Raw genomic sequence first — 13,326 nt, 5'->3', positions numbered from 1 at the left:
GAACAAATAGAAACAAGACACATGTGAAACCAGTTATAATGTTAAAATAGCATCTATTTCATTGATTTAAAACAGGTTATGAAGCAAGGTTTGGGAAAACTTTTTATGCTGGTGATGCCTTGAAGTGGCTCCCTGAAAACAGAGATTAAGAGAATAAAAGCAGGTATTTATTTGAAGGGCCTTCAAAGGTACACCTTGGGTAGTCAAAAGCCTCCAAGGGGCTCCACCCAAGAAGGACCCTGGGTCAGGGGCTCTTCACACTTTTATAAGTTTGGTCCATTTGCATATCAGGATTAATTCTCCAACTATAATTTCAGGTAGTGATGTAATTACCACAAGTTTGCTCCCCCTTAGAGGCTTTAGTTTACATATTTTGGGGCCTGGGACAACAAGGTGTCCTTGAGTTCAGGCCCAGAAATGGTTTGTTATGTTTAACCAGCCTGAGAGCACAGTAGCTAACAGGCTATATGATGTTTCAGAGTTACACACTAAGCAGTATAGGATTTGAAAAACATAAAAGTTAAAACCTAAGGCATCAATGGTATAACCTAAAGTAAAAATTCTGGACTTGAAAGGTAATCTTAAATAATTTTTATTGAGTCCTGTACCAGATACTGATACACGTTAATCTTTCTGTAGACTTTCAGACTGATTTGAGATTACTCATTGATCTTCCTGAGCACAGGAAAACCACATATGATTTTCCCTCTATCAGCCACACTAGCACAAAAAGCCTTTGTGTAGCCAGCTAACCCATATGGCATTGGCAGTATAACATTCAAAAATAAACAAAGCTTAATAAAAAAATAAAAAGCCAAAACATGTAATTAGTTCTCCAGCAATGTTTTTACACATGTTTGCTCACAAAACAAAGAGTAAAATACATAAAACACTTAAATAAAATAGTTCTCTTGTAAATACAAGCTCTGTCCTGCAAGGGACTCAAGCCAGCAAAAGAACTGAGCTGCACAGGCACCTGTGGTGGGTACTTGCAGCAGAAAGCTCCCTGCTGGGGGGGACTGAATCCCACAGCTGCTGCCCAGGGAGGTTTGCTGCCTGCTGGAGACTCAGATTGGGACATTGCAAAAGGCTGCTGCAGACTATGACCCTCTGCTGCTCTCCCATATGAGCACAAAGGTAACGCTGGAGACAACGAAAGCATTGAGCCCTGATTACACTGCTGTTAGGTTATGTGGGGGGGAGTCAAGTGCATGGAGAGCTCAGACAGTTGTCTCCTCAATCCCTCCAGAAAGGCAGAAGGGTGAAGAAGGAAGTGACAGATCCTACAAGCCAAGAATTTGTTGTGCAGGTGGTGTGGGCTACAGGGTTCTAGATTTTAAATGATCATGGGATGTTCTACAAGGACAGAGGATGGTTTAGCAGCAATGCTGTCCATGTAAGTGGAGAAAAACATTTTGCCAACAGGCTGGCCAATCCAGTAATGAGAATTCAAGCTAGGGATAACAAGAGTAGGAGAGCATGACCAGCAATCAAGAGAGGAAGTAAAGGACCAAGTTGGCAAGCAAAGAGATGGGACAGCATCAACAGGAGGAAATTTGTAAGCAAAAAAACAGGGCTGTAGGGGTCCCACCCCAAATGTGTACATGTACACAGGGAAATGCCTACCAGGCAGAATTATGGGTAAAGGTATTCTATCTCTCCTGGGAAAACAGAATGCTTTTGTACCTCTCCAAAGAGCCTGTTTGCTAATGCACACAGCAGAGCAAACAGGATGAATTAAAAGGTCTGCAGGCAGTTGGAGAATTACAACTTCTCTGGGATCACAGACTCAGGTAGATAACCCACATAAAAGTGAAGGGAAACAGTAAATGTTTCCATTGGTGTTGTGCAGCATAAGGAAGACTATGGAAAATGGTCTCCCTGCTGATGGAGACTGCCACTAAAGATATGAAGAAGGCCAATACACTGAATGCTGTCTTCATCTCACTCTTTACTGATAAAACTATCCCTCAGCTATCCCAGGTCCCTGAAAACCATGGGAAAGCCTGGAGCAAGGTAGATTTCCTCTCTGTGGAGGAGGGTCAGGTTAGGAAGCATTTACACAAACTGGACACACACAAATGCATGGGCCATAATGAGATGCACCACAGGTATTGAGGGCTGGCTGCTGTCATTGTGAGGGCACTCAATCACTGAAAGATTAAAAAGGATCACAGTGGTCAAGGTGAGCGGAGGAAACCCTGAGGACTGGAAGAGAATAAATATCACCTATACATTCAAGAAATTCAACCCCAGCCTCACCTCCACTCCTAGGCAAGGAATGGAGAAAATAAACCTGAAAACCATTGCCAAATGCAGGAAGGATAAGAAGGTGTTTGGACATGGTAAGCATGAATATATGGAGGGGAAATTACGCCTGACCAATCTGATAGCCTTTCGCAAGTGGACAAGTGGACAAGGACAGAACACTGAACATTGCTTCTCTTGACTTTAATGTTTCTGTTACAGCCTCCAGTTGTATTCTCCTGACAAACTGATGAAACACAAAATAGATGAATGGAGGGTAAGACAAACAGAAAACTCACTGAACTGCTGGCCAAAAAATGTTGAGGATCAGCAGCACCAAGTTCACTGGAGGCCAGTCATCAAAGGCACACACCAGGTGTCAATACAAGAGCCAATATTGCTCAGCAACGCATCAATAACTTGCGAGGTGTGACAGAATGCCCAGATACTACAACACTAAGAGTAGTTGATACATCAGAGGGTTGTCCTGCCATTCAGAAAGACCTTGACAGGCTCAAAAATGGGCCAACAGTAACCTCATGAAGTTCAATACAGGGAAAAAGTGAAGTGCTGCACTTGGCAGGAATAATCCCACCCATGCTGGCAGAAAAGGACCCAAGGGACAACAAGCTGGCCACGAGCCAGCAATGTGCCCTCACAGCAAAGAAGGCCCACAGCAACCCACTCTGCATGAGGAAGAGCATCACCAGCATACTGAGGAAGGCCATCCTTCCTCTCTGCTCAGCACTGGTGAGCCATCCTGAATGCTGTACTGGGCAGCCCAGAACAGGGCCCAAGAGAGACAAAGACTTACTGCAGCAAGGCCAGCTGAAGTTTATGGGGGCAGGTAAAGGACTGGAGCACTTTTTGTGTGACAAGAAGCTGTGAGAGATGGGGGCCTTGAGAAGAAAAGACTCAGCAGGATCTGTTCTATGCTTGTAAATACCTGGTCAGTGGCAGAATAAGGAAGGCAGAACTTTTCTCAGTGGTATCAAGTGAAAGGACAAGAGACAACAGGCACAAATTAAATAAAAGATATCCCATTTAAACATAATGATTTTTTTTTTTTTTTTCTGTGAGGGTGGTCAACCAATGGCACAGGTTGCCCAAGATATATCTTCATCCTCACAGATATTCAAAACCCCACTGGGCATAGTCCTGGGCAACATGTGCTGGGTGACCCTGTGACCATGCTCTGACCAAAGGGCTAGCCAGTCTCCAGAGGTCCCTTCCAACTTTAACAATTCTATGATTCTGGAAAGTGTTTTATTTAACTGGTCGCTGCTTAAAATAAATTGAAAAGAGGTTAAATTAATCACCCATGAAATCTCTTCTCCACAATGCATGGGAAAAAAATGTCCAATCGACTTTATTGTGCTTCACCTAGATTAAAAGGCATGAAAAGGTTATAGCTGAAAGCTAGAAACATATAGTAACCCTGACCCTAATGAATGCCAACACATCTTTTGGACTCCTGGATGTTAACGGCAAGATTCTAAAACCACAGATTAAAAGCAACAGAAGAAATTTGGATACTCGGATCCAATTAATTGTCTCCCTCTCTGGAGATACTCAAAACCCACCTGGATGTGTTCCTGTGTAACCTGGGGGGTTGGACCAGGCGACCTCCAGAGGTCGCTTTCAAGCCTAACGATTCTGTGATTCTGTCATCGTAAAAGATAAAAATTTTCCCCAATAATTCCTGCTTCTAAAGCTCCTAGTTTCCCATGAGAAAGAAGAACATATATAAACATAGAACTTCAGGCAGATATTCACACCTGATATTTAAAATGGATTCATAACAAATCCATCTAATGTATTTCCTTTCATAATGGAAAGATATACTTAAAAAGCAAACAAACATTGCTCTGACCCCTCAAAAAAAGTTGGATAACATGCACTCTAAAAATGTGCATCACCTGCATGGTGTTCAGTGGAATAGAATTTCATGGCATTTTATACTAAATGAAAACACCAACACTTATGTGAGCATTCATGGGTTTATGACAGCATCCCCCAAAGAATTGTTCCACTCATGTGGAGACATCAACCTGCGGAGTAAGTTTTCTAAGTCATGAAGAACAGAAGCACAATTAGACAGTAGACAATCCAAAGAAATATTTTATAGTCAACATATTTCTTAGAGGAAAAAAAATCCTTTAGCAGTTGAAATCATACATCTTCAAGGAAGCAGATTAAGCTTTTATTTTTCCAGAAACTTTTTCTTTTTACCAGTTTGAATTTTGAAAATTTTGAAAAGATATGACTAAAAATTATATTTAAATTTTTCTAATGACCTATTTCCTTAGAGAAAAAGTAAACAGCACCTGCCTATTTTATTCATTGCCAGGCAGAACAAAGAATACACGTTAAACAGAAATACAGTGTATTTCTGTACACAAGTACTCACACAAAGGCATGTTGTATATCGATAGTCACATGAGTATCTTTTGTGTTCATGTTGCTATGGAAACAAACTTCTTTATAATCAAACGTGATTATAAAGACATTCTAGCTCTTAAACAGGGTATGTGTCTTATCTTTTTTTACTTTCTAAATCAAGGAAAAAAACTGGTTTATAAGGTTATAGAAGAGCTGCCAGTAGTCAAGAGCATGTGACGCTAACAAAATTATAACATCTGAAATACAAAGATTTTTCATTTCATAGTGTTTGTGTACTTAAATGTAACTTCAGAGACTAGCCCAAAAAGGCAGCGGATTATGGCATAAAGTTAGGACACTACAGGTTTTGCATAATACAGAAGATGAGACAGATAAACCTGACATTTTCTTTGATTTCTTGGAAACAAAATTTATAGAAAACTTTCACTATGGAACTACTCATATCAAACAGCATACCCATTAAAAAAAGGGCAAATCAAAGAACTATGTTATATAGATTTAAGTTCCTGTTTTCCTGTTTTTTCACATGAAACAATCTCTATTCAATACCTGTACCTGTTTTATTTATCTTGGTCCATCTGCTCTGCAAATGTTCTTGCAAAGCAGTTTCCCATGGCAACATCAAATATCACATAGTCTCAGTCTTCTGTCAAAGCCCTTTTAACTGATCCACTTCTGAATTTCAAGCAGCATATTTTTCTGCTGTATTTAAGTAAATAATAAACAGAGTATTTCTTCAAGCAAAAAAAAAAAAAAGCCACATAAATGAAATAAATGCCCATGAGTAAGCCACTATCTTTAGGCATTTATTTTTTATTTTATTGCTTTAAGAATTTCATTTTTCAAGAGCATTACATTTAAATCATCTAAGGTGAGGTGGGAGATACATGTTATTAAAAAAACCCTGTCAACCTGATGGCAGTTTTTACTTGATTAAAATTTCAAAATCATTATGTTGCATATAGCAAAACACATTGTGCATAAGTTTTAAAGAATAAGGAAATAATATGCTGAAAAGTAAGTTTTGTAATGAAAAGGCCACAATGGCTGCTTACTGTGGGACAACTTCTGATAGATACCATCAACTACAAATTATTACTAGCCCCTCTAATTTTTACACCCTCGTGTTTATAATGACCAGAGAAATGTAAATAAGAGGAAAATTTCTCAATACATTTTCATTCAAGATTGAGTAATAACACTGATTTCATGAAAGTAACTCCTATTTTACCTGAGATTCTATCTTGAGAACCCCCTTTCCCTAAATTAAGACACGGGAGAAATATACACTTTTAAGTGAAGTTCTTCTGAAAAACTCTCTTAAAGTAAGCACCCAAAAAATCCCAAACTCTTCAGAAAATATCACCCTAGTCCTGAGCACACTGATTCTGTGTGAAATTGCAACAAAAGCGTTGTTCAAGCTGTACATTAAAGAATAAATGTTTAAACTTAGGCAAACTAGCCTACTGAATTTCAAAGTCTGATATCTTTTATTTTAGATTTGTCTATCCAAAACCACCAAAATCAACTAGGAATAAGTCCTGTAGAGATCTGAAAGATAATCAGACCTTCTGGGTCACTCCTACACCACCATACTTTAGTTTATAGTAGTTTATAACCTAGAGCTACTTTAAGAACTACTACAATTTAGCAATCTCAGATCCATAATAAACAACAGGATTAAATTCCCATAATAATTTTCTACCAGCATCCCCTCCTGTCCTGGTTATGGCTGGGATAAAGTTAATAGTATTCTTAGTAACTGGCACAATGCTGTGTTTTGGATTCAATATGAGAATAATGTTTATAACACGCTCCTGTTTTGGCTGTAGCCCAGAGGTGCTTACCCTAAATGAAGGACTTTTCATTGTCTCGTGCTCTGTCAGTGAGGAGGTGAATATGAAGCCGTGAGGGAGCATAGCTGAGACAGCTGGGCCCAACTGGCTAAAGGGATATTCCACACCACAGAATGTCACACCCAGTATATAAACTGGGGGAGGTTGGCTGGCAGGGGCTGGTCACAGCTTTGGTATGGGATGGGCATTGGTGAGCAGGGGGAAAGAAATTGTACCGTGAATTACTTGTTTCTCTTGGGTTTTATTCATAGAATCACAGGATCAGTCCTCTCCCTCTTTTTCATTACTAATATTATTATTATAATTACTAATATTATTATATTTTATTTTGTTTCAATTATTAAACCCATAAGCTCTTAACCCATAGGCTTTACTTTTTTTCTGATTCTCCTCCCCACTGGAGGGTAGAGGCAGGGAGTGGATGAGTGGCTGCCTGATACTCAGTTGCCAGCTGGGGTTAAATAACAAAAACTACTTTTCCCTATAATTTCCTTGGATAATTCTTGGGTTTTCCCAGGAACTCTCTTCTGCTCACCTTGGAATTTGGCCCAAACAAGTTTTACAGTTTGGTCTAGATTTCTGGTCTCTATGGTGAAATTCTGTACAATGATTTTGCTATTTTTAGTTAGAAAGGCTTCTTTACCTGTTTTAGACATAAATGACACCATGGATTAATGAAGCATTATGGCATTTCTACAGAGCACAGGGCAGATCTGCAGAAGGAGGACAACTCAGCTGGTCTGTTGTGCATGCAGCAAGTCAGTCCACTTTATGAATATATGCAAATATTGCTGGATAGTTAAATCCAAAATACAAAAATAAGAGCAAATAAGAGCGCATTAAATACCTCTTTACAAAAGCATCTGTAAGCTCACCTGCTACCTTTCTTATGGTTTACTACCCATCAGCCAAAGTACACAGCCTACAGTTATCAATAGACAGAACTTCTAACTATTTGTGATGAACAATAGATGCATTTTATCATTACACTCTAAAACCCTTTATTCTGCATTTTTAATAGGTCATTAAAATAAGCCTGTGAATCTATGAGTGATATATTTATGATTCTAATGCATTTTATTTTTCAAGCAGAGACAGGTGGTAGCACTGATTCCACCCATCAATAGGTTAATGCTAAAAACTGCTAAGTCAATCCTTAATTGAATGAGCCTAACCACGAGCGTGTTTTATTATTCTTCACTGTATACAAAGGGTTTCGCTTAAATGTGTAGGCTGGTTTTCTTGTTTTGTAAGAAAATCAAAGTTAAAAACATTTCAGCCAAAATTACAGTGAAGGCTATAAAAAGTGCATTACTTGAAGTTTTCATCAAGCCACAGGTGCTTTGTGTTTACCTCTCCATAGGAGGATTAGATTTTGACTCATTTTAAAATACCATAGTAAAAACATTAGTGATGAAATGACCAGTAATAGTAAATTTCATCACATGCTACTGCATGTGATACATGTGAAATGAACTGGCTAAAAGCAGAGCATGTTTTGAAAAATATTTTTCAAACATGCTACTTCAAAAGTTATTATTTAATCTCAAAATAAAACAGAAATTCTTACAGGACTAACATCCTGCTTTTTCTGACAATCTGTAAGGCTATAAAGACTAAGTTATTACAATCTATTCTGCAAATGGCTAAGCAGCCAGGACAGTGTTCATTTTTGCTTTGTCCTTTTAAGCTTTCAGAGTGCTGTGTAGCCATAGTAACTATGCCTTTTCTCTGCAAAATCCATTAGCTGGTTTCAATCTAGGATTCAATACTTCCATAATCAAAGCCAAAGATCAAAAAAAAATGTGATTAAGAAAAAGATTGTCGGTGACAAGCATTTCTTTTAAAAGCAATTTCTGCATATCTATGTTTTATACATAACAGCGAAAGAAGCCAAAAGGTTAAAAGGACATCAAAACATAAATTCAAAATTAATTTTAAAACTAGGTTACCATCAGGAATTACACACTACTACCTCAAACTAGATCTCTGAGCAAAACTAGCTCTCATTTGCATTCAGTCAGTCAGTGCTGCTGGTTGGCCACCAGTGAAACAGCACAACAGATGAGCTTTCAGCCTTGCCATCTCACTCCCTTTCTGACAGCAGACTGGGCTGCAAATATTAGAAAGGCAGACCAGGATTTGCACTGTGATTTGGATAAGGCCACACAAAAGATAAAAATCACCTTTCTTGCTACAGGATCTGTTGTGTGACAATATGGACAGACTACAAATAATCTGTCAGATCACTATTGGACAAGGATTTTGTCAACAGGAAATGGAAAATCTTGGACTCTTATTCCATACAGACAACTTTGAAACATGGCAGATATTTCAGAAGACTAGGATAAGAGCTCTCCTGTGTCCTATTTGGATGTTGTTTTAGTCACAACAGCACTAAACAACTTCAAATGCCAGCTCAGTCCTGACATGGGTTACAGATCAACTAAGCTAATGACATCACCACTGTTAGCTTGAATCCTAATTACAAGAAGTTACACTTGGTAACTTAGAGGAGGCACATTTTCTGCAAGTTCCGCAGTTGGAATCTGAAAGAGTAGGAATATATTCCACTAACCATTAATTTAGAAACAAATTCCTTGAGTCTTTGTACTGGATACCATATTCCTTAACAGAAAATTTTCATTGCCTCCTCAGCTATTTTACTGTTAGTTCAATGTCTGCTGATTTTTCAAATTCCATTTGCTTCTGCATTATATTAGAATCAAACACGATTCAAAGATAAAATATCTACCATGGCAAGAAGTGTGCATATATGGGCCGGGGGAAGGGAGGATATCTGCTTATAAGAGAAAATTAATCCATACTGGTATTTTATTTCTGCTTTCTAGTTCCTCATCCTGCTGTTGCCCTTCTTGCAACAAGCAACAGGACAGAATGGCAAGGCAGTGATCATATAGGGTAAAGAAAGACTGCAGGATCACTTTTAAGAGACCACGAAAATTGCAAAATGAACTCATTTTTGCATTCAATAGAACTTAAAAAAAAAAAAAAATCATGTGAGTCACCTGAATCTAAACCCTCTCCTTTTTTCCTTTAGTACACAACCTGTAAAGCCCTGACTTCATTGAAGTCAACAGCAAAACCACCATAACCTTCAGTAGGGTGAAGATTTCACCCCATGTATATTTAATGACAAGGATGACATAAGAGACGATTAAAGGTCATGCTTTCTCTGTCACTACAGCCGAGGACTGTCATCATAGCCCCTACACTTGACTTGTCCAAGGATTCTGTGATCATCACCTTGGCCCTGTGTAAACCAGAATGACAGCACATTTTAGAAGTCACAGTGTAAAAGCACACTAACAGTTTCTGAGAGTTCGACTCTCAAAGAAAGATGCACAAAATGCTTCTTTCCAAGTATTCTTGGTTCTGCCTTTCAAAAAAGAACTGACAGAGGCTCACCTTTACTTCAAAACACTGTAAGCATATTGAGGAAGGCAGGGATGTTCTTAGCAGAACATTTTGACAAGACACCCTTTGTCATTAGCAGTGACTGTACAATTTCATCCAACCAGGCTATAGGACAAAGTACTTCTATACATATTGATAGAACACAAACTGCAATCTTAGAAGAGAACAAGATACACAGTCCTTTTCTTTTTCCACCCAGTCTTCGGGATGGGAAAAGCTTGTAATGGGAAGAAGCACTGATGGTAAAAATCACAATAATCAAATCCAGCCCTGAATAGCATTCAGAACAATAGAGTTACAAAAAAAAAAACAAAAAACAAAACCAAAACCAACAAGCAACCAAACAAAAAAACCACCAACAACAAACCAGAAAAGCTGGAGATTTGATACAGTGTAAAGAGGTGTAGGTGCTCCCAATAGCCTTGCAAGTGTTGCAGAATCCAATGACAGCTTTTGCAAGAAACCCAACTTAGAATGCCTTGAAAAACACCAATAATTTTCTGTTCCCACAGGCTTTAAATCAAAATACTGTAGAGCATTGTCTATGAACATGCCTGTTTAAGTAACTTTAACATTCATGTACATTTATTCCATAAAATTGTTGTCAAAATTAAAAAATGTCAAAATCCTATTGTTCCTTCTTTTTCTCATTAAACTAAGAGAGACACCTAAATTTTAAGCCATGTATTTTCATAGCTTTGGTTTTCCCTGGATTTACTTCTAAGGTGTTAATGCCTTTAAAGCCCTAAGTTTTAAATTATGAGGGAATACAAGCTAAGCCTCTCTTTAAAACCTGAAGTATAAATTAAAATAAACTAGGAAGAGGACTAGTCATTGGAAGTCTAATTTTGCTTGGCATGATAAAACAAAAGAACCTTACACAACAAAAATGCCCATTTATCATCTTCATCTGAGGAGGCTCTGTAAGGATGTTTTCTATGTCCAATGATATTACTTCCTTCACACAAACCCCTCTGCTTACTCTCCATTCCGGTATTCTGCAGTTGCCATAGTTACCATTTTGCATGACCACACTGTGAGCGGTGACCTCACATTCAATAAATCCCCAAAGGGTCAATGTTCGCAAAATATTTCAAGATTTGTGCAGAATTTTTGCCATGACTTTTCACTAGAAGACTGGCAGGTCCAAGGCACATTGAAACAAATGCCCCTTTTTGAGGACTGGATATTTCATTTGCTGAACTGCAAACTTTCAGCCTCAATGAGAGCATAGGGAGCGAATGAAGGTCTAGGAACTGGAATCACAGCACAACTCATTAAATATATTCTAAAAATTTTGACATGCAATTTTCACTATGATTCAAATGGTTTTAAATAAGGAAGGTGACCCAAGTGGAATCAGGTCTCCTCTTTCCAAATTCCAAAAATATCAAAGAAAAATCCTTAAAAATTCCTAAACCACAAGTTAGTAAGTAGAGCCAGAGTCTTAAAGCATTTACAGATTGACCATCCATAGATGGTTTCAACACAGCTGCCATGAGCACAAAATACACAATCAGAAAGCATTCTCCTGAGCTTGACACATGGCCTAGACAAACCATAGTGATGAAAGTAATCACTTAAGTAAGTGTAAGTCACTTAACTACAGTCTCTTAAGTAAGTCACTTAACTACAGTCTCAAAACAAACAAAAGTAGATATATTTGACTTCTGGATGAGGTCCCACAGTTTAGCCCTTAAGGATTAGGGAATATAAAGAACTCTGCTTAGGGGAATTTTGTGCTGTGTTTGAAACCTTTAATGTAATACAGATCACTGTCTGTTGACTGATATATAAAATTCAGGTACACATTGCATCTATCCAAGAAGCAGAACTTTTTGAAACTAGAAATTAATCTACATTTACTAAATGCAGTGTTGGGTCCTTGGACCCTGCTAGAAGTTTCCAAAAAAAAACTCTTCTCCCTGCTTTTCCTACAGATGAAAAGCACACACATGATTACAGAAACTGTCCTAACTTCCAAATATGTGATTGTCACAAAAAATATAAGGTAAAGATTGAATAACTTGAAATATTTTCTTTTAACAAATCAGAATAAACTACGTCCCTTTCAGTTTGTTCTATTCTGTTAGATCAGATGCCTTACATGCCACTCAACTTTTGTCTTTCCTACACCCCAAATCAAAAGAGAACATGATGAGATGACAAGAATCCATCTGGATTACATGAATATGACGCTAACAGGGAAAGGGACCTAATGGAGTTATGAAAACATCATATCCATCCACTTATTAGCATACATAAACTTGCAAATCAGAATTTTTTGTCACAGAGCATCTCGAGCTCAACAGTTAACACTAAGGATCAAATGTGAGAGAAGGTTATTTTCATATTCATCCTGTGATCTTTCATATGCAAAGCAGCATCACCCAGTTCCTTATCTCTCAAAACTGCACTCTTATATGAACATGCTTGAAGATTACACACTGGTTTTAACCTTAGAATAACAATGACTAAAAGCCATCTGTGACAGCCCAGCACCTTGCCATAGATGCATTTATTTCCCCACTTGGTATGTTTGGCATCTTTCTCACTTATATGTGGCCAAATTTTTTTAAGTTACTCTTCTGATGGCACTAACCCTGCTGATCTCAGGTTTCCCCACGTAGACAGAGCAACCAGGAAAGTTTTTGTCTTTCCAAAATTTCCACCCTTACCTGGCATGAAAACAAGAGGACACTGGAAGATCAGTGGATTATCTAGAGCCAGGTGAAGCAGATGTTCATGCTTCCCGTGAGCCTCAGAAATCAGGAAGCCAGATTTCTGTATTTGCCGATTAGCTTTTTAGGCGAATTATGTTAACTATTGCCTTCTGCAAAATATTTTGGTCTCTGTGCACAGACTATCACATTCCATGTGTATTCAATTGTGCTCACACAAACATCTAGTATTAATCAAGTTCTCCATCTAAAATCAACAGTGATTAACAATGAAAACTGTCCACAGTGTTGAGCTCAAAGCATTGTGGATCAGAAGCACAAGTCCAGCTGTAGGCCAGTCATCAAAGACACAGCCCAGGTGTCAATATGAGAGCCAATATTGTTCAACACCTCCATCAATAACTTGCAAGATGAGACAGAGTGCACCTTCAGCAAGTTCACAGACAATGCAAAACTAGAAGTAGTTGATACATCAGAGGGTTGTGTTGCTATTAAGAGGAACCTTGGCAGGCTGAGAAAAGAGCAAAAGACATGAAATGCCACAAAGGGGAAGTGCAAAGTCCTGTACCTGTGGAGGAACTTCAGGCACCAGTATGGGCTGGGGGCCAAATCACTGGGAAGCATCTTTGCCAAGTGGGACCTGAGGGTCCTGGTAGACAAGCTGACCGTGAGCCAGCAGTGTGCCCTCAGAGCAAAGGAGG

General features: G+C 38.5%; 1 protein-coding gene across 3 annotated transcripts in view; it reads right to left on the bottom strand.

Annotated features, from left to right (window-relative positions):
• Window positions 1-13,326, bottom strand: part of MARCHF1 (membrane associated ring-CH-type finger 1) — a 230,599-nt gene that overhangs the window by 153,479 nt on the left and 63,794 nt on the right. The window lies entirely within an intron of this gene.

The sequence above is a fragment of the Corvus moneduloides genome, chromosome 5, assembly GCF_009650955.1.
Source record: "Corvus moneduloides isolate bCorMon1 chromosome 5, bCorMon1.pri, whole genome shotgun sequence".
NCBI lineage: Eukaryota > Metazoa > Chordata > Aves > Passeriformes > Corvidae > Corvus > Corvus moneduloides.
This window is presented reverse-complemented; position numbering and strand designations above follow the sequence as displayed.